Below are 21,518 nucleotides of genomic sequence, written 5' to 3'. Positions count from 1 at the left end.
GTCCAATCCTGAGGGTTCTGATCTCCCAGTCATACCTGCCCGGCCAATCCTGGCCACTCAGTGGGTATAAGTATGCTGGGAGCTCTCAGAACCTTTGCTAGTGCTTCAGTTGTCTCCAGTGTATGGTCAGCTGTCCTTGTCTCCGTGCAAGTGTATTTCCTGCTGGTGTTGTCTTCCATGCTGCAGTGTATTCCAGGTTATTCCATCTCCTGTGAAGTCCAGGTTATTCCACGGATCCGATACGATTTCCCGGCGGTCGGGATCCCGGCGGTCGGAATCCCGACACTGGAATCCCGACCGCCGAAATCCCGACAAGGGGGGGGACATGGATCGCCCCCCCTTGCGGGCTCGCTGCGCTCGCCACGCAGCGGGCCCGGTGCCTCGCTACGCTCGGCACGCTATTTTATTCTCCCTCTATGGGTGTCGTGGACACCCACGGAGGGAGAAAGTTTCGGGATTTCGGCGGTCGGGATTCCAGTGTCGGGATTCCGACCGCCGGGATCCCGACCGCCGGCAAATTAACCGCATCCCTATTCCACCACCTGTGATCCTGCTTCTTCAGCCCAGCGACCAAGCCTAGCTCCGGGACTCTGGTCCTTTCGATGCTCCAGCATCACCAATCATCGATGTTCCATCATCACCTGTAAATCCGATATTCCGGATCTCCAGCTTCCAAGTCTTCCGTCCGTCATTCCGGACCCACAGTCTCCACGTCCGTCATTCCTGGACTTCCTGGTCTTCATATCCGATATTCCGGATCCGATGTTCCACCATCGATACAATTCTTCAACTCATCTGTAAAGTATTGCAATCTGCACGAACTGTATCATTATTCCTGCATACTTTACTGCCTGTCATATTACAACCATCTGCTAAATAAACTCGGTTGTATTTTACCTTTGACTACTCATTGGCTCCAGGGTGCACTGTCGCGCAGTCCATGCGCAAGGGTCCTCTCCAACCTCCCCGGTTCAGGTACCGGTCCAGGTCCCCACCAGAGGTCTCTGTCTCGTCGACTCAGACCCCTGGTGTGACAGTAAGCACTAGCCAAATGAATCCAGCCGCAAGCCAAGCATCACCATCCAGCCCTGTACAGCAACTGGCTGTTCGCTTGGATCAGCAAGAGGCTGCGCAGAGCCAAGTGATTCATTGTCTGCAAGATCTGTCTTCCCGGCTGGATAAGCTACAGACCACTCTCAGTGACCCTGAGCCTGTCAGAGAACTTCCAAGTCCAGTTCATCCTCCTGTAATGACTGCTGCACCTCGCCTTCATCTGTCTGTTCCCACTAAGTATGATGGGAACCCCAAGACCTGCCGAGGTTTTCTCAATCAGTGTGAGATTCACTTTGAGCTGCAACCCAGCAACTTCCCTACTGAAAGGGTCAAAATCGCCTACATCATCTCCCTCCTATGTGGAGCAGCGTTAGAATGGGCGTCCCCTTTATGGGAAAGATCTGATGCCATCTTGTCTAATTACAAGGACTTTGTGTCAACATTCCGGCGCATCTTCGATGAGTCTGGGCGATCAGCATCCGCCTCCACTGAACTCCTCCGTCTCAGACAGGGATCCCGCTCCGTCGGGCAATATCTGGTCCAGTTCCAGATTCTGGCGTCTGAACTCTCCTGGTGTGATGGGGCCTTATACGCAGCTTTCTGGCATGGTCTATCCGACCGTATTAAGGATGAACTCGCTACCAGAGACTTACCCTCAGGTCTAAGTGACCTTATTTTGTTATGTATCAAAGTAGACCTACGCTTCCGAGAAAGGGCTGTAGAACGTCACAAGAGCGCTCCAGTTAAAGTGCCAACTCCTCCGCCTTCTTTACCTGCTGCTCCCGTGGCTCATTCCAAAGAAGAACCAATGGAGATAAACCGCTTCCGTTTGTCTCCAGGAGAACGTCGACGTCGTCGGTTGGCACAGTTCTGTCTGTATTGTGCCGATCCTGCACATCAAATTTCTGCATGCCCAAAGCGTCAGGAAAACTCCTCCTCCTAGCCCGTCAAGGAGAGGGTAGGCTAGGAGTAATTAAGTCCTCTCCATCAGCAACCGATTGTGTACTTCCAGTTTCCCTACAAGTTGGTCAGCATTTCAAGACTGTCTCCGCACTTCTTGATTCCGGTGCCGCTGGCAACTTCGTTACTGCAGAACTGGTTCGTAAGTGGAGGTTGCCCACTGAAAGTCTTTCCAAGACTGTCTTCCTTACTGCCGTGGATGGCAGTAGGATTCCTGATGCGACAGTCTCCCGCAGAACTTTGCCACTTACAGTAAAAGTGGGAGTCCTGCACACTGAACTTTTGTCCTTCCTGGTTTTACCCCGAGCCACTCATGCTCTGGTTCTGGGTTTACCCTGGCTCCGTCTTCACAATCCTCGCCTTGATTAGAAGACATCCGAAATCCTTTCCTGGGATCCTTCCTGCTCCGGTACCTGTCTCCAAAAGGTACTTCCAGCTCGCCATTCTTCAGCCGATGCAGCAGACCTTCCGCCTCTTCCCTACCAAGAGTACTCAGATGTATTCAGCAAATCTGGCGCTGACATTCTACCTCCTCACAGACCGTGGGATTGCCCTATCGACCTTATCCCAGGCAAAGAACCACCCAGAGGTAGAACCTATCCTCTCTCTCTTCCAGAGACTCAAGCCATGACCGACTCCATCAAGGAAAATCTGGCAAAGGGATTCATCCGTCCTTCAACTTCTCCTGCTGGCGCAGGATTCTTCTTCGTAAAGAAGAAGGATGGAGGCCTACGTCCCTGCATTGATTATCGCGGCCTCAATGACATCACAGTAAAGAACAGATACCCATTGCCCCTCATCACCGAGCTGTTTGACCGTGTCAGCGGTGCAACCATCTTCACGAAACTCGACTTAAGGGGCGCATATAATCTCATCCGCATACGAGAGGGTGACGAGTGGAAGACGGCGTTTAATACCAGAGACGGCCACTATGAGTACCTCGTCATGCCCTTCGTGCTCAGCAATGCCCCAGCCGTGTTCCAGCACTATGTCAATGAGATTTTTCGGGACATTCTGTATCGACATGTAGTCGTATATCTCGACGACATTTTAATCTACGCCAATAACATCACAGAACATAGTTATTGGGTCAAAGAGGTTCTGTCCCGGCTGCGAGCTAATCATCTTTACTGCAAACTGGAGAAGTGTGTCTTCGAGGTGAAGTCTATACCCTTCCTAGGGTACATTGTCTCCGGTTCTGGTCTACAAATGGACCCAGGAAAACTGCAGGCCATCCAAGATTGGCCAATTCCCTCTTCGCTGAAAGGTATTCAACGTTTCCTGGGTTTTGCCAATTATTACAGAAAATTCATCCGTAATTTCTCTTCTATTGTGGCGCCCATCACTGCCCTAACGAAAAAAGGGTCTAATCCGGCGAAGTGGCCGGCAGAAGCCATCGAAGCCTTCCATCTGTTGAAGCAGAGGTTCACTTCAGCTCCTGTCTTAAGACAACCTGATACCACCTTGCCCTTTATTCTCGAGGTTGACGCCTCCTCCGTGGGTGTTGGGGCAGTCCTCTCGCAGAAAGCGCCCGATGGACGTCTTCATCCCTGTGGGTTTTACTCTCGCAAGTTCCTGCCTGCAGAGCGTAACTATGCCATCGGCGATCAAGAGCTCCTCGCCATCAAGTTGGCATTAGAAGAATGGAGATATCTTCTAGAGGGCGCTGTCCATGAGATCACAATTATCACAGACCACAAGAATCTTCTGTATCTCAAGTCTGCTCAATGTTTAAATCCCCGTCAAGCCAGATGGACACTTTTCTTTTCCAGGTTCCGATTCAAGCTGTCATTCTGTCCAGGGACACAAAATCGAAAAGCTGATGCCCTTTCCCGCTCATGGGAGCAAGATAGTGAGTTAAAGTCCACACATCAACATTTCATTATTGATCCAGTGGCCTTCTCCGCAACGGGAGTTTCAAATCTCACGCCCCCTACAGGGAAAAGATATGTAAAGCCAGCTCTAAGGAAGAAGTTGCTTTGTTGGGCGCATTCTTCAAAATTCGCTGGCCATGCAGGCATTCAGAAAACTTACGAGTTTATCACCAGGTCCTACTGGTGGCCGTCCCTCAAACAAGATGTACAGGACTTTGTCTCCTCTTGTGCTAAATGTGCTCAGCACAAGACCAGTCGTCAGTCTCCTCCTGGGCAATTAATGCCACTGCCAGTGCCAGATCGTCCTTGGACGCATATATCTATGGACTTTGTAACTGATCTCCCAGAGTCTGACAAGTTCACCACCATCTGGGTGATTGTTGATTGGTTCACCAAGATGGCTCACTTCGTTCCCCTCACCGGTCTTCCGTCAGCTTCCAAGCTGTCTCAGCTCTTCATCAAAGAGATATTCAAGCTTCATGGGCTGCCTCTTGAAATCATCTCCGATAGAGGAGTCCAATTCGTAGCCAAATTCTGGCGAAGCCTGTGCTCCCTGCTTCAAATCAAGCTAAAGTTCTCCACAGCTTATCACCCTCAAACAAATGGCCAAACGGAGAGGGTGAATCAGGACCTTGAAGCATTTCTCCGCACATATGTCTCTTCCTCCCAAGATGACTGGGCTCAACTTCTTCCATGGGCAGAATTCTGCCATAATAACCAATATCATTCTTCATCAAATGTCACTCCATTTCTTGCTAACTATGGGTTTCACCCTCGAGTTCCTGACTTCACTCTGCAACCTGTGTCCTCTGTTCCAGCGGTCGACACGACCATCCGGCAATTCATCAAATCCTGGAAGCTCATTTGTTCTTCACTCCTGAAAGCTTCAAGCAGGTACAAAAAATTTGCCGACAGGAAACGCAGAGCTGTGCCAGCCCTCCGTCCAGGAGATCGTGTCTGGTTGTCAACCAAGAATCTTCGTTTGAGAGTGCCATCTATGAAGTTCGCTCCCCGGTATATTGGTCCATTTCCAGTTAAGCGAGTCGTCAATCCTGTAGCTTACAAGCTCAAGTTGCCGCCTTATTTGAAAGTTCCAGCTACATTCCACATTTCGCTGCTCAAGCCGCTGGTTCTGAATCGCTTTCATTCCAAGCTCCCCAAGGCTCCTAAGGTTTGCACCCAGCGTGGAACAGAATATGAGGTCAGTAAAATCTTGGACTCTCGCATCCGATATGGTCGTCTGCAGTATTTGATCGATTGGAAGGGCTACGGCCCCGAAGAACGATCATGGACCAATGCCATCGATGTCCATGCTCCTAGACTCATCCGGGCGTTCCACTCCAAGTTTCCCCGCAAGCCTAAAAGGTGTCCTGGGGCCACCCTTAAAGGGGGGGGTGCTGTCACGATCCGAGCTGTCAGACAGACTTTCTTACCGGCTAAGTGCCTCCGCAGGTTCAGCTTGCGGTCCAGACATCATCTCTGCCGGCATCCTGTCTGCCGTGCGCCATCACCGCTGCCATCCTCCAGTCTTCTCAGCGCTGCTGAGTCCGCGGCTGCGCGGCGCACCGCTCTCCTTGTTCCCAGTGACAGTACTCAGTGCACGGCAATCCATCCGTCCGCCGCCATTGCTCCCAGTATCCAGCATGGTGTGCACAAACATACTTTCCCGCCATAGCAGACATGGGGGCTGCCATGTTCTTCCCAGTCACATGTTTGCTCTGTCCAATCCTGAGGGTTCTGATCTCCCAGTCATACCTGCCCGGCCAATCCTGGCCACTCAGTGGGTATAAGTATGCTGGGAGCTCTCAGAACCTTTGCTAGTGCTTCAGTTGTCTCCAGTGTATGGTCAGCTGTCCTTGTCTCCGTGCAAGTGTATTTCCTGCTGGTGTTGTCTTCCATGCTGCAGTGTATTCCAGGTTATTCCATCTCCTGTGAAGTCCAGGTTATTCCACCACCTGTGATCCTGCTTCTTCAGCCCAGCGACCAAGCCTAGCTCCGGGACTCTGGTCCTTTCGATGCTCCAGCATCACCAATCATCGATGTTCCATCATCACCTGTAAATCCGATATTCCGGATCTCCAGCTTCCAAGTCTTCCGTCCGTCATTCCGGACCCACAGTCTCCACGTCCGTCATTCCGGACCCACAGTCTTCATATCCGATATTCCGGATACGATGTTCCACCATCGATACAATTCTTCAACTCATCTGTAAAGTATTGCAATCTGCATGAACTGTATCATTATTCCTGCATACTTTACTGCCTGTCATATTACAACCATCTGCTAAATAAACTCGGTTGTATTTTACCTTTGACTACTCATTGGCTCCAGGGTGCACTGTCGCGCAGTCCATGCGCAAGGGTCCTCTCCAACCTCCCCGGTTCAGGTACCGGTCCAGGTTCCCACCAGAGGTCTCTGTCTCGTCGACTCAGACCCCTGGTGTGACATTGACCCTCCGATGGTGTAATGATTCGTATTAGCTGGCCATATATACGGCCGCTAATACAAATTAGTACAGGCAGTCTGCACGGATCAGTCAGATCCGTGCAGACTGCAAGGTGTAAAAAAAATAGAATAAATAAATAAATAAAAAAACAGTGTGGGGTCCCTCCCCACAGCTGTAACCAGCACCAGGCTGAAAGAGCCGGGCCGGTAATTAAAAATCAGGGAACCCGACAAATAGGGGTTCCCCGATTTGTTACAACCAGCCCCAGGCTCCAGGTTCGGGGCTGGTTCCCAATATACGGGGGACAAAATGACTAGGGGTCCCCAGTATTTTAAGAACCAGCCGCAGGCCAAACCAGCCAGCAGGGTAATGCCACAGCCGGGGGGAGACTTTTTATACAAGTCCTCCCGGCCAAAGCATTCAGCCCTCTGACCAGTCAGCCTGGCCAGGGGCCCTGAGGGAGTGGGGACCCCCTCAATAAAGGGGTCCCCCCCTCCAGGACTTACCTGACCAGGCTGAAGCCTGGTGCTGTCCCCGGTGGCCTTGTGCGGAGGCCACCGGGCTGATACTGGTGTAAAAAATAGATGAATAAACTATTGTTTTAAACTGTGGAACTATGAGTCCCAGCAAGCCTCCCCCGCAAGCTGGGACTTGGAGAACCACAAGTCCCAGCCTGCGGGGCATTAAAGGGCCCGCTGGGTCTTGTAGTTCCACAGTAAATAAAATAGTTAAATAAATACACACTGACACCTGAAAAATAAAAGTATAATACATACATTACACACACACTGATACTTACCTATCTTGATCCCGTAGGTAGGTCCCAGGGTCTTGATACGGTGCCTTGTCCTGGTTCCGGATCCATGTCGTCATTCTTCAGCATGTCGATCTTCATGTCGGCGTCGGCGTCCGGTCCGGGGTCCGAAGAAATCCATGGTGGACCTGTGGAAGGAAATCCTACTCACCCAGATCCTCCATGGAAGTTCTTCTGGCTTGATCCGACGTAGTCCAGGGCTTCTTCCTTCTTCCTCAAGCTGTCGGCGACTCTGGCAAGCTCCCCGCTGCAGACTGTCAGAGGCGCAGAGATTCTTCCTCCTCTGCGCCTCTACTCAGAATGAATTCTGGCCAATCAGGAGCCGACTTTCTTGGCTCCTGATTTGCCGCTAGGCGGCCTTCTATTGGCCGCCTAGCGGCTTAAAGCAAATATGACAGGACAATCAAGGTGTATTTTCCTGTCGTATTTTTGTGCCTGTTTTACACCAATTAGTAGCCGTATTATCAATACGGCTAATTAGTAATTCAGGAACCACCATTCTTTTGAATGGTGATTCCTGTCGTATTCTATCGATGGTGTAGACATTCGTATTTGTAAATACAAATACGAATGTGCCGTCTTTAAAAATACGAATTGCTGTATTTTTGGGATAGTAAATCCCAAAAATACAAATGTGTACAAAATAGGTGTATTTCTGCCTACGAATATACCTATTTTTTACGAATTCATATTAGTAAATTTCCCCCTTATTGTCAGATCCGGCTGGTTGGAACGAAAACCTGGTAACATCTGAATGACCGTTTTTGTGAGTTTTCCAGCATTTCGAAGCAAATGGTCAGCTGTCATTTGCTCCCATAAGTTACCAGATGTTTGTTCCAACCAGCCAGATCTGACAATACATCTTTAGGTGGGGTTGGGATCATTTGGTCTACAGCATGACAGTCATTAGGTTGACACTATTAGGTCAGCATGGGAAAAGGTTGACATGGGTCTAGTTTGACATTTGAAAAGGTCGACATGGTTCTAGGTCAAAAGGTCATTAGTTTGACAGGTCATTAGTTTGACAGGTCATTAGTTCCACAGTGTATACCAAAAAGAAGTTTTGTCTACATATTGCGCTTCACCTAATAGGTTGCATCTATTCAGAAACACCCGGAACTTTCACCAAGTACCAAAAATATTTACAGACAATTTTAAAAATGTGTTCTAAAATGAAGCTCCACCCAAATGTTAGTCAAACAATGTGGAAATAGGTTTATAAAGAAAAAACAAGAATTTCTGTTTCCTTTGATTCTTTTGTCCTTTTCCTGAAAGAAATGTGCCTTCACTTAAATAAGCATATCATTCCATCCATATGGAATTCAAATATCTTTCGATCCCTGGAATCCTTTCACAATCCCACTGTAAAGAACTCCAAAATGCAGACAGATAGTGCAATAACGCTTTTGTACCACACATAGAATTTATTCATAGATACACTCACAATTTAAAAGAATTAAAAACGCATATCACCATATCAATATGGTATCCAGGGGAAGCCAGAGTTCCGTGGTAGAGTTCCAGATGATGTTAAAGAGGGGGACACCTGTTCAGTCTCGGTTACTGTCCATGTATTCCCCCGCTTGGTCTCACCAAAAAGAATTCTCTGGACATCCGATTTTTGCAGTCTCCTGTGCCTGAGCGCTTTCGGACTTTCAATAGTCCTTCATCAGAGGCATGTTAGACTGCTCACACATTACCCTTTTTATACCTACACTAAGTGGTAAAACAGGAAGCACGTGTTGTGCTTGTTTTCCCGCTCGCCAGCCCATCACGGCATCTCGCTAGGGATTCGGACACACGCATACCAAATCTTAAATGTCCTATTCATAGAAGGAGTAACCATGGATTAATATTAGTGTTTGCATTTTTCAGTCTACAATTTTTTTTCCATCCATATATCTTTTGTAGAAATCATTGCTAATTATATCTGGTATGGATTGCTTTCTTCAATATATAGCTTGGTGCCTGAAAAGCCGCCTAGGACTAATACAGGGATTTTCACTGCTACATGAATAGACCCCTAGTTGTTATGGATAGCCAACAGGGATAAGGGAATGCCTGAGGTATGGCCTGTAGTAAGGGGCAGGGGTGTTTAAAGAGAGTAGGGGGACAGTGTCAGTGTAGGGTGTGGCACATGCATGGAGTAGAGTGTGACATCACAGGTTGGTCCACAGTGTGGGGCCCTTTTGACTCAGGGGCCTGTGTGCAATGCACACTGTTCATCCATTAGAGTTACGCCCCTGCAAAGTAGTAAACGGGTTTAAAGCCTCCATTTCTGGAAGTATTTGTCCTATGACTAAACTCCTAGACTTAAGCGATTGTTCCAGCCTATATTAATCAAACGTAGCTCGGCTGGAAAGAGCTCACAGAGCAGGGAAAGTCATTGTCTTTGATATTTGGCAGGTGGCATTGACTTAGGAATGTCTCTGCTATAAAAGGTTATATATCCAACCTGTGTCCTTGAAGTGATGCAGGTGTTGGGGTAGGTTATGTATATAGTATGTTTGCTTGTTGACAGTTTTATGTAGGTATACAGTAGAGCCAATAATTTGAGACTACATCTGAGATGCTCTGTCCCAGCTGTGTTATTTCTTGTTTAACCTCCGCAATCTCAAATTGGAGGTCTGCATATTGTTTAGTAAGACAGCACAATCTGCCTTTGTTTCTTCCTTTGAGTTCAAATATATAATTGGGTCTGGACCTCTCCAGGGGTCCTCTGTCTTTTCAGCTTCCACCAGATGTGAGTTCCTCTTGATTGTAGCAAGATGGAGGTTTGGGCCTATATTGGAGATGAAAGATATTATCGTAGTCAGCCATCAGGACCGGCCCCAACCCCTGCTCATGACATCACAAAGAAGTGGCTGGTACAAGAATGGCAAACATATCCTATGGCTCTTCAGGCTGCAGAGTGATGTGCACTGGGATAGCAAAGGCCCTGCAGGAGCCATCCCCATACACCAACGACCTGAGGGGCCCCAAGGCCAGCCCCCAGCTCAGAAAACACCCCACTTCATTCCCTTAGGGCAGTGTTTTTCAACCACTGTGCCGTGGCACACTAGTGTGCCTTGAGCTATTCTCAAGTGTGCCCCCAGATTTAGAGATGCCCAAACCAGTTTACAGCCACCACCAGTGCAACTGTCATTTACTGGTCTCTTTTTTTTTCATGTAAAGGGCCAATGTATTTAATTTTTCTTAACTGTGGGGACCAGTGTGATTGTTTTTTATATGGGGGCCAAAAGGTTTGTTTTGTCCTGTGGGGGGGCAATGTGTTTTGACCTGTGGGGATCTCATGGTGTGCCCTGGCAATTTTAAAATCTTATTTAGTGTGCCGCAAGGTAAAAAGGTTGAAAATCACTGTCTTAGGGTGTGGACTGTGCTAAATGGGAACTGCAGGGGATGGAGCTACATGGTACTTAGCAGAGGCGGAGCTACAGGGTCTTGGCTGTGGCAAAGCTATATGAGCCTGATGCTGCTTTCCCACTGCCTACACGGGTAAAGACCCATTTTTTAAAAATGGGTCTTTAAACGGGTAAGAGCCATAAAGACCCTTTCCCACTGCAACTTTTAAATGGTAAACAGTAAAACCAGCCCCAGGGTCCAGGTCCGGGGCTGGTTCCCAAAATACGGGGGGACAAAATGACTAGGGGTCCCCCATATTTTAAGAACCAGCCCCAGGACAAACAAGCCAGCAGGGTAATGCCACAGCCAGGGGGAGACTTTTTATACAAGTCCCCCCGGCCAAAGCATTCAGCCCTCTGACCGGTCAGCCTGGCCAGGGGCCCTGGGGGAGTGGGGACCCCCCCCCCCAATTAAGGGGTCCCCCCCTCCAGGACTTACTGTGGAACTATGAGTCCCAGCAAGTCTCCCCAGCATGCGGGGACCTGGAGAACCACAAGTCCCAGCATGCGGGGCATTAAAGGGCCCGCTGGCACTTGTAGTTCCACAGAAAAAAAAATAGTCAAATAAACACACTGACACACAATAAAACTTTAATACATCCAAAGCCTATACATACTGATACTTACCTATCTTGAGCCCATCGGTAGGTCCCTGGGTCCGCTGCCGGTGCCTTGGTTCCGGTGCCTTGGTTCCAGGGCTGGTCCGGGGCTCCAGGGCTGAAGAGTCCGGGGTCCTGGATCCGAAGAAATCCATGGGGGACCTGTGGAAATCCTACTGACCAGGTCCTCTGGCAAAGATCCCCTCATCTTCTCCGTCTCCGCCGTAGTCCACCACATCAGCCGCCGGTACCCATCGGACTTTGAGAGGTGCAGAGATGTTTCATCTTCCGCGCCTCTCATCCGAATGATTCTATTGGCCGCCTAGCAGCCAATCAGGAGCCGACTTTCTCGGCTCCTGATTGGCCGGTAGGCGGCCAATAGAATCATTCGGATGAGAGGAGCGGAAGATAAAACATCTCTGCGCCACTCAGTCCGTGAGCGGGGTACCAGTGGCTGATGCGGTGGACTACGGCAGAGACGGAGAAGATGAGGGGATCTTCGCCAGAGGACCTGGTGAGTAGGATTTCCTTCCACAGGTCCCCCATGGATTTCTTCGGATCCAGGACCCCGGACTCTTCAGCCCTGGAGCCCCGAACCCCGGACCAGCCCTGGAACCAAGGCACCGGAACCAAGGCACCGGAACCGGACCCTGGGACCTACCGACGGGCTCAAGATAGGTAAGTATCAGTATGTATGGGCTTTGGATGCATTAAAGTTTTATTTTTAATGGGTGTCAGTGTGTTTATTTAACTATTTCTTTTACTGTGGAACTACAAGTGCCAGCGGGCCCTTTAATGCCCCGCATGCTGGGACTTGTGGTTCTCCAAGAGAATAGTTTATCATCTTTTTTTTTTACACAAAATCAGCTGGATGCCCACTGCCCAGGGGCATCGAGGACAGCCCCGGGCTTCAGCATGGGCAGGTAAGTTCTGGAGGGGGGGTCCCCTTCTTTGGAGGGGTCCCCACTCCCCCAGGATCCCTGCCCATGCTGACCGGTCAGGGGGATGAATGCTTTGGCTGGGGGACTTGTATAAAAAGTCTCCCCGCGACTGTGGCATTACACTGCTGGCTGGTTGGGCCCGGTGCTGGTTCTTGAAATACGGGGGACCCCTAGTCATTTTATCTCCCGTATTTTGGGAACCAGGACCGGCCCTTGAGCCTGGTGCTGGTTTTATAAAATCCACGGAACCCCGACTTGTTTGTTCCTGTGATTGTATGAGGGCCGGCTCTTTCAGCCCGGGGCTGGTTATGCTCAGGAGGGGGGACCCCACGCAGTTTTTTCTCGTTTTTTTTTTTTTTCACACAAAATCGCATGTTTTAAAATGTGCACATTTTCATGACTAAAAATCGCCCCAAATCGCTCCATATCACACTTTTTTTGCTGAGAATTCGCATCTCATTACACATGTGAATTCGCGGCAAAAAAAATTTGATTTTTTTTTTTTTTTTTTTAAGGTGTGATTTGGTGCGATTTTTTTTGCTTACCAAAAAATTGCACCCTATTACATTTCACCCGCAGTATACATTATAGAGAGGGAGACCCACACACACAGAGATAGTATATGTATACAGACAAGCATAGACGAATCTAGGGGGTGGTCTGGGGGTACTCTGTGTCTGTGCCTCTAGCCCCCTGGGAACCGGAGATACTGCCAGGCAAAGCTGGAACGTTTTCCCTATAGGACAGGCATGTCCAAAGTCCGGCCCGTGCTGTAATTTCAAGCGGCCCGCAGCCTCCAGCTGGAAGCGGGCAGAGCATCAGATGTGGGAAGCACAGGACACTAAAGGTGGGGCCACGGCGAGCGCACCTTTACCTTGCTGTCTGCTGCAGTGAGGAGGTGCCGGCCGCCACAGTCAGATGTGTTTGGAGTCCTACCCCTGCTGCTGCAATCGTATATCACCCTACTCCACAATCACAGTGACAGCAGTGTTTGGGGAGGGGGCAGCAAGGGGGAAGCTTGCTCCTGTGACATGCAGAGCGGAGGAGGGCAGCAGCGGGAGCCCAAGCATCTCCTGTCCTTGCAGTGCCTGCTTTGCCTCTCCTTCCTCTGGCTCACACAAGGGGCTGGGAAACATAGAGAGAAGGGAGGGGGCAGAGTGGGGGACATACAGTGAAGGAGGGTCAGGCTGGGGGACATACAGTGAATGGAGGCAGTGATGGCCATTCAGAGAAGGGGGGCAGGCTGGGGGACATAAAGTGAATGGGGGCAGAGTGGGGTACATAGTGAATGGGGGTCATACAGTGAATGGGAGTCATACAGTGAAGGAGGGTCAGGCTTGGGGACATACAATGAATGGAGGCACTGATGGACATTAAGAGAAGGGGAGACAGGCTGGGGGACAGAGTGAATGGGTGCAAAGTGGGGAACATACAGTGAATAGGGGACATACAGTGAAGGAGGGGCAGGCTGGGGGACATACAGTGAATGGGGCAGGCTGGGGGAAATACAGTAATGGGGCAGGCTGGTGGACATAGAGTGAATGGGGGCAGAGTGGGGGACCATTCTGATGTGATTAATAATGGGAGTCATACAGTGAAGGAGGGTCAGGCTTGGGGACATACAATGAATGGAGGCACTGATGGACATTAAGAGAAGGGGTGATAGGCTGGGGGACAGAGTGAATGGGTGCAAAGTGGGGAACATACAGTGAATAGGGGACATACAGTGAAGGAGGGGCAGGCTGGGGGACATACAGTGAATGGGGGCAGGCTGGGGGAAATACAGTAAAGGGGCACGCTGGTGGACATAGAGTGAATAGGGGCAGAGTGGGGGACCATTCTGATGTGATTAATAATTCAAAGAATGTCAGGCTGAATGGTCGGCCCCCACACATTTACACTTCACCAAATCTGGTCCTTGTCGCAAAAAGTTTGGACAACCCTGCTATAGGATAACATGGGACCCGCTAATTCCGACCCCCACCCAGTTCAACGGCTGCCAGTTCCCCCTTCGGCATCACTGAAGCTCGAGGTTGATCCCAGTCGAACCCAAATCGCTGGGCCTTCAATCTGATACCAGGCTGTATCCATTTGGGTTAATTGGTTCCAGGGATATTGAGGTTAAACCCTTTTTTTAAATTTCTTAAATATAATTTCATGACTGCTTATGTGTGCAGCATCATGTGTAAGGGGCATTATGTGTGCAGCATCATGTGTAAGGGACATTATGTGTGCAGCATCATGTGTAATGGGTACTAGGGTGCGCGGCACCATGTGTAATGGGTACTATGGTGTGTGGCATCATGTGTAATGGGTACTATGGTGTGCGGCATCATGTGTAATGGGCATAGGTGTGCGCAGCCTGTTTTCTTAGGGGGTGCACCATTGGAGGGGCATGTCCATCACTACCTACTGGGCATGTCCATCATCGCCTATTATTACACATAATGTAACACACTAATGCCCATTAGACATAATGCCACGCACAATAATGCCCATCACACATGCCACACACAGTAATGCCCATTCCACATTATGTCAGGGCTTAAAAAATATTAGTAAAACAGGGATAATAGGGACTGTGCGCGTTGAAGACGCGCGCCAAAAATTGCATATTACACATGACACAGCCATTACATAGTATACCACATTCCATAATGCCCATTACACGTTGTACGTGTAATTCCCATTACACGTTACGCCTCACACCGTGATGCCCCTTACACGTTACGCCTCAGACTGTGATGGCCATTACAGATTATGCCATGGGGGGGAAGGGGTGTGAAATGTTCTTTGCCAGGAGTCACATGTTCCTTACCATGGGTTTCATGCTCTCTGGGAAGGGGGTGGTTAAATGCTCATTGACAAGGGGAATTTCATGCTCATTGCTGGGGGTGCGCACTGCACACCAGCGCTCCCAGAAATCCGCGCTTCCGGGTAGCGCTGGGTGCTCTTCTTATAAGATGCCCACCGGAGCCACAGCCTCCTTCCCTTTTGAGCCGCTGGCCGGATGCTGCACGCCGCACACTGAAGCTACTTTACTTGTCAGCGGCAGGCAGCATCCGGCCAGCGGCTCAAAAGGGAAGGAGGCTGCGGCGGGCCTGGGGCACTTGTACCCCAAGTACCATGGGGCAAAGGCCCGCACACATAGTATACATATACACATTTTGTACCATCCCCCTCCCCCTCTAAAACAAAGTCATAGCCTGCTCATACTGTATAACATACAAACCCCCCTGTTCCAGCTCACCTGCAGAACATTTCAAAAACATTTCAAACACCAGTCACCAGGAAGTCCTCACTCCTCCTCACCCGGCCACTTGGCCAGCGCTGCTCAGTATGTAATGCCTGAGAGGAGCTGTCTGCTCTGTGCACTTCAGCTCCCCCTACAGGCAGCCAGGGTCCTCACACGTCACACTGCAGCCGGCTCCCGGGAAAAAAAAACGGTTTTCTGTGATGTCGGACCTTGCAGCATACGTGCAGGGGTGCCTGTCATTAGGAGGTGCCTGTGCACCCCTGGCACCCCCCGTGCGCACGCCTATGGTAATGGGTACTATGGTGCCATCAAGCAAGAACCCCCTAGCAATGAGCACATAGGTAAGCAGCACTTATGTGGCAAATATGTAATGGGCACTACGGTTTGTTATATAGTATGTAATGGGCATCATGATGTGTGGCACAATGTGTAATGGGCATTATGGTGTCTGGCCTTATGTGTAATTGGCATTACGGCGTGTGGCTTTATGTGTAATGGGTATTACGGAATTTGTTAAAATGTGTAATGGGCAATACTGTGTATGGTCTAAACTTAAGTGTAATACCACACCCCTTTGTGTGATGCCACGCCTCCTTCCCATGAGGCCACGCCCCCTTTTTGACGCACGGCTACGCCATGCAAAGGTCCCCCTACTGTTATGTCTAGATCTGGGACTAGGGATGGCCATTGTTGCCATTGCCTTCGATGGTTGCCATCGATGGCAATTCTGCAACAGGCCATCGATAGTGCTAAACTATGCAATGGATGACCATCAATATTTTTACATATCGATGGTCATCCATTGTGTTTGATTGATTGGCCTGTGGGTCAATCAAAACACAGGGGCGGGGCTTTGCGGGTGTCAGGGGGCGGAGCTATGCTCCGTGTCCCGGCACTTAAAAAAAAAAAAAAAAAGCAAAGCATTGTTTTGCTGTTCCATCGATGGAGGGGAAAAGTATTCGACATCGGCCATGAACCATGGATGATTTCGAATCATCGATGGTCGATGACCATCCCTATCTGGGACCACCCATTACCAGAATTCTAGATTCGCCTATGCAGACAAGTTATACAGTAGATAGATAGATGCATACATACATACGTAGGTAGATAAATTATTTATATATTGATACTGTAAATGGAGATATCATATTGTCAAAATAGTGTGAAATAATAATAACATTCTTGATATAACACGTAATTTCCAGGCGTTCCCCGGGTAGTAAAGCGTTGAGTTCACACTCAGGAACATCGTGTGGAAGCTCAGTAATTAGAATGTTGTGTACTTGAAGTGTAAACAACAAAATCATTGGACTGATGGAGAATGATCTTTCCAGGGCAGTTCTCCGTCTTCCTTCCCGTGTACTTCTCGCAGCTTCTCTCCCACACTCACTGGCGCAGCCCCCTAGCGGCCGTCAGCAGGACTGCAGGAGGCGGTGCGCTGTCGCCGCTGCTGCTGCTGCTGAGACATACTGTAGCCAGCCGTGTTCACATAGAGCCGGGCGCCCGGTGCTTACAGAGCGGTCGGAGGAGATAGAGCTTGCGGGCCCGGGGATTCCCGCAACTGTCCTGCCGGAGAGAGGAAGGCGCCAGAAGGGGATGCAGGGAGGAAGGACTGGTGAGAGGAACATGCAGTGACTTTGTGGGGAGTGCGCTGGAAGTTCCAGTCTGTATGGGACGGGGGGCAGAGAAGTTTGGTGTTGTGCTGTGAGGTTATCTGGGTGCAGTGCTAGGTGGTCTGAGGGCTTATGAGTGGCAGTAAGTTATAGGTGGGTAGCTGGAAGCCCTGTGATCCCGGAGCCACTGCCCCTTACACCTTATGACACCTGGGTAAAGTACGGGTGAGGACATGTCCTGGCTTCTCCTCTCCAGCTGCTTCCTCGTCACTGTGACCCACTGCCTCATTTATACTGTGACACCCCCCCCCCCCGCCTTATTTACCCTGGGACCCCCCCTGCATCATTTACCCTGGGACCCCCCCCCCTGCATCATTTACCCTGGGACCCCCCCCCTGCTTCATTTACCCTGGGACCCCCCCCCCCTGCTTCATTTACCCTGTGACGCCCCCCCTGCTTCATTTACCCTGTGACGCCCCCCCCCTGCTTCATTTACCCTGTGACGCCCCCCCCTGCTTCATTTACCCTGTGACGCCCCCCCTTCTTCATTTACCCTGTGACGCCCCCCCCCTGCTTCATTTACCCTGTGACACCCCCCCCCCCTGCTTCATTTACCCTGTGACGCCCCCCCCTGCTTCATTTACCCTGTGACGCCCCCCCCCTGCTTCATTTACCCTGTGACGCCCCCCCCTGCTTCATTTACCCTGTGACGCCCCCCCCCTGCTTCATTTACCCTGTGACGCCCCCCCTGCTTCATTTACCCTGTGACGCCCCCCCTGCTTCATTTACCCTGTGACCCCCCCCCCCCCCCTGCTTCATTTACCCTGTGACGCCCCTCCTGCTTCATTTACCCTGTGATGCCCCTCCTGCTTCATTTACCCTCTGACGCCCCCCCCCCTGCTTCATTTATCCTGTGACCCCCCCCTTGCTTCATTTACCCTGTGACCCTTCCCCTGCTTCATTTACCCTGTGACCTCCAACACACCTCAATTACCCTGTGACCCCCACACCTCAATTACCCTGTGACCCCCACACCTCAATTACCCTGTGACCCCCCCTGCTTCCTTTACCCTGTGACCCCCCCCCCTTGCCTCATTCCGCTGTGCTCCCCCCTTGCCTCATTCCGCTGTGCTCTCTCCCCCCCCCCCCCCTCTTCATTCCCCTCACCCCTCTTCCATGTCCTGCTCCCGACAACTCAGCCTCAGGTAAGAAGAAGTGTTATATTTGGGTGCTGGCTGCACTGTAATCCCAGGTTGCACTAATGGCTTTCTGCATGGAAGGGTTACAATGTGTCCCAGTAGGTGGTGGGTTACTCTAGTTACTTATAAATAATTATATTTTGTTTCTATTCCATTATCCCAAATTTCCAGGCTGTTTACTGCAGCCACCCATGGGGCATGTATTCCTGACCCCCTGCAGAAAGGGGTTAACAGGTAGCCCAAGTTTAATTGTAGCAAGATGTAGGTAATGTTGCCTCCAGGTAACAGAATCCATCCCCAGAGTGACATGGCAGTGTCTTATTCTGGCTGTGGAAAAGCCCAGATTCCTGACATTCCTCCTCGCTGGTGATGCCTAGTGGGCAGTTAATATTTTTGAAGTGTTAAGTGCTGTGTTTAAGTACTTAAAACAAACCTCACAGTTGTGACATTACATTGAAGTAGGCTAATAGCTGAGCTGTGCAATTGTTGGATTATTATTGGCTCTCAAGTTACCTGCTGGCACTATAACTACTGTAAACTTGTTGCAGCACCGTGTGAGCTGCGTATCGGAGGGTTATGCAAATTGCTTCTCTGGAAAAGTGTATATGTGTGAATTATTATTTTTTTGAGCATTTTGAAATGTGTAATGTTTTGATTGGAATTAATTTGATGTGAGCCAGGTATACGTTTATAGGTGTGAAACACACTGCTAAATCAGGCGTAGTAACTCATTATCCTAAATAAGTGTGAACAAGTTAAAATAATAACAGCAGCATACACCGTGGTGTGTCTGTGTGCACACACCTATAGAAAATCTGAGGTCCCTTTTAAAGTCAACCTACAACTGTTGTTACAAGAAGACAGCAATTTGCATAGGGTATAAATAGGGCTGTGGTATTGGATCAACAATCACGTGGTCAAATGCGCCTAGTTAGACATATAAAAATGATCCGGAACGTATAGATCAACAGTAACAGTAGATCGACACAAGCAAAAGATTGACGGGAATGTGGTTGACACAAGTTTTTCACGTTGCCATGGACACCATATAAGTGTAACGCGTCCCCTCGCATGGCTCGCTGCACTCACCATGCTTCGGGCACGGTGACACGCTGCGTTCGGCACACAATTTTTTTCTCCCTCTATGTCCACTGGAATGGTTAATTATGAACAAATAGTGTCACTGTCAACCATGTTCCCGTCTACCATTTGCTGGCATTGATCTGCCAATATCGAACTAGACACGTTCGACCATTAGTGGTAGGCCACATGATTGCCGATCTAGACATCGGCGATCGTCCAACGGATACGATAGTGTGCAAGTTCATGCTGATGGATATATATATATATATATTTGTACAATGCAGTAAAGTCCGTCACTCCCCACTGGCTCCTGCTCCACTTTACTCCTTGGCCTGGGTGCCCGCTGTCAACTGGTGAAGTCCAGTGCATGGATATTATCAATAATGAAAAAGCGTCACTCCAGGTGCTTGTAAATCTACTTTTACTGTAACGTGCCTACAGTGTTTCGGGCCGGAGCCCGTCTTCAGGACAGAAACCTCCTGAAGACGGGCTCCGGCCCGAAACACTGTAGGCACGTTACAGTAAAAGTAGATTTACAAGCACCTGGAGTGACGCTTTTTCATTATGCTGCCGCGGTGCTAGGAAGAAATCACTAATACAACATCTCCAGCATCCTGCACCCACGGTCTTTTACGAAATGATACTCATACCACACAGGCTCCTTGATTTGACAAGCTTTCGGGCTTTATTGCCCTTCGTCAGGTCAGCAAAATAGGGGCGGTGAGGTGTTTTCTGCGATCAAGCCCAAAAGTGCAGAAAAGGGCTCGGTATGGTAAAACCCACTTGATGAAGGATCAGTCCAGTTTGATCTCGAACGCGTTTTGCTCATTCCAGAGCTTTTTCTAAGAGTCATTTATAGGTGACTTTTGACAAATTTTCAGCTTCTGTACTTTCTCAGTTCATCCATCTGTCCACATTTATTTTAAGAGACATCCACTGTAACAGGGTTTATTTATGTGCTATATTTTGGAATGTACAGTATACTAACAACTGATACAGGATAAGAAAATATAAGATACATAAATGTCCATCTTTCTACCCATCTGCAAAGATTATTAACAGGAGGGGAATTTGGTCGTGATTAAGAGATGGAGGCAAATGCTGTTGGACAGTACACCGCAGCTGTGCAGAAATCTGGAAATGTTGCAGCCACCAGGATTTGTACTGAGCCGCCCAATGGTGGTATCTGAGATCCACCACTTGTTTATGAAGTAAAGATACTGCAATTGGTCTCCTGAAAAGCCCTATGGTCATATAGCATGGCCATCAGAGGAAGATGCTGAAGCCATTCTAACTGAGTATGGTATCACTTTGGGCCGCCACTTCTAATGCGGATCTGATAATTCTATAGTTCAGCCCCTGCGATCTAGCTGCTCTGATGCGATGCACATCGTATCGGAGGTAAAACACATGCAATTTGCCACTTTTCATCCCTCGATCAAAATCGCGCTAGTGTATGGCCACCTTTAGCCCTCCTTCCTTCCTCATCATTTTGTAATTGCAGGACATTCACTGGATAAATGTGACTCCAAAATTGTATTGACCATTTGTAAAGAAAAGTAGGTACAGAACCAACTGTCTTCATTGATATACAGTTTCATCATATGATGTCACTATTTACTCACTATGGTGTTTTATTTGTTTGCATTAGCTTTTAGTCCACTGTTTTGTATACAACTTATGCCCCTTTCAGACCGCACTAAAAAAACGGTATATTGCCGATTTTTAACCGTTTTGAAACGGTATTCTGTGCGATCTGAAAGGTGCAAAGTGTTTTAACGGTTTTTGGAAACAGTAAAAAAGCAGGGTCCTACCCGTTTCAGACATGTTTTTTTAGGTGTCAAAATGGATCTGAAACGGTATTCTACCCCCCATCCCCCCCCCCCCCGCAGGGAAGGGAATGGTCGCGCTGGGGGCAGGGGGTCCCTGCAAGTGTCCGCCGGAGCACAGTGTGTCTTGCCCCGGTGAGAGGAGGATTTTGCATCAAAATTAAAGCATATCAAGTACCACACAAACAACATTTACATCGCACAGAATATTCGAAACACATGCTCAACAAGTATTTCACATGATATATTTAGTTTAAAAAAGTAACGTTTGTTATCATGGATTGATTCATTACTGTAGCTGCGGACATGCTTGCAGCCCCTGCAAAAGAGCTTCTGGTAGCTATCTCTGTTTTGTGCTACAGATGTCGTCCTGATATGCTGATGTAGAAGTGACAGGCTGCTCTGTCTGGTGTCCCTTCGTGATGTTGAGTCACAGAACAATATTTT

General features: G+C 49.2%; 1 protein-coding gene across 2 annotated transcripts in view; it reads left to right on the top strand.

The window, feature by feature from the left end:
* The first annotated feature begins 16,763 nt into the window (after positions 1–16,763).
* TANC1 (tetratricopeptide repeat, ankyrin repeat and coiled-coil containing 1) overlaps positions 16,764–21,518 on the top strand; it is a 224,372-nt gene continuing 219,617 nt past the window's right edge. Inside the window, exon 1 of one of the 2 annotated variants that reach the window (XM_083154004.1) lies at positions 16,764–16,962. The gene's annotated coding sequence lies outside the window, so the exon portion shown is untranslated. The remainder of the gene's footprint in view (positions 16,963–21,518) is intronic. The other variant, XM_083154002.1, reaches the window with a different exon arrangement.

The sequence above is a fragment of the Crinia signifera genome, chromosome 7, assembly GCF_055691185.1.
Source record: "Crinia signifera chromosome 7, ASM5569118v1, whole genome shotgun sequence".
NCBI classification, from domain to species: Eukaryota; Metazoa; Chordata; class Amphibia; order Anura; family Myobatrachidae; genus Crinia; species Crinia signifera.
The sequence above is the reverse complement of the archived record's forward strand: the minus strand, read 5'-3'. Positions and strand labels throughout refer to the sequence as shown.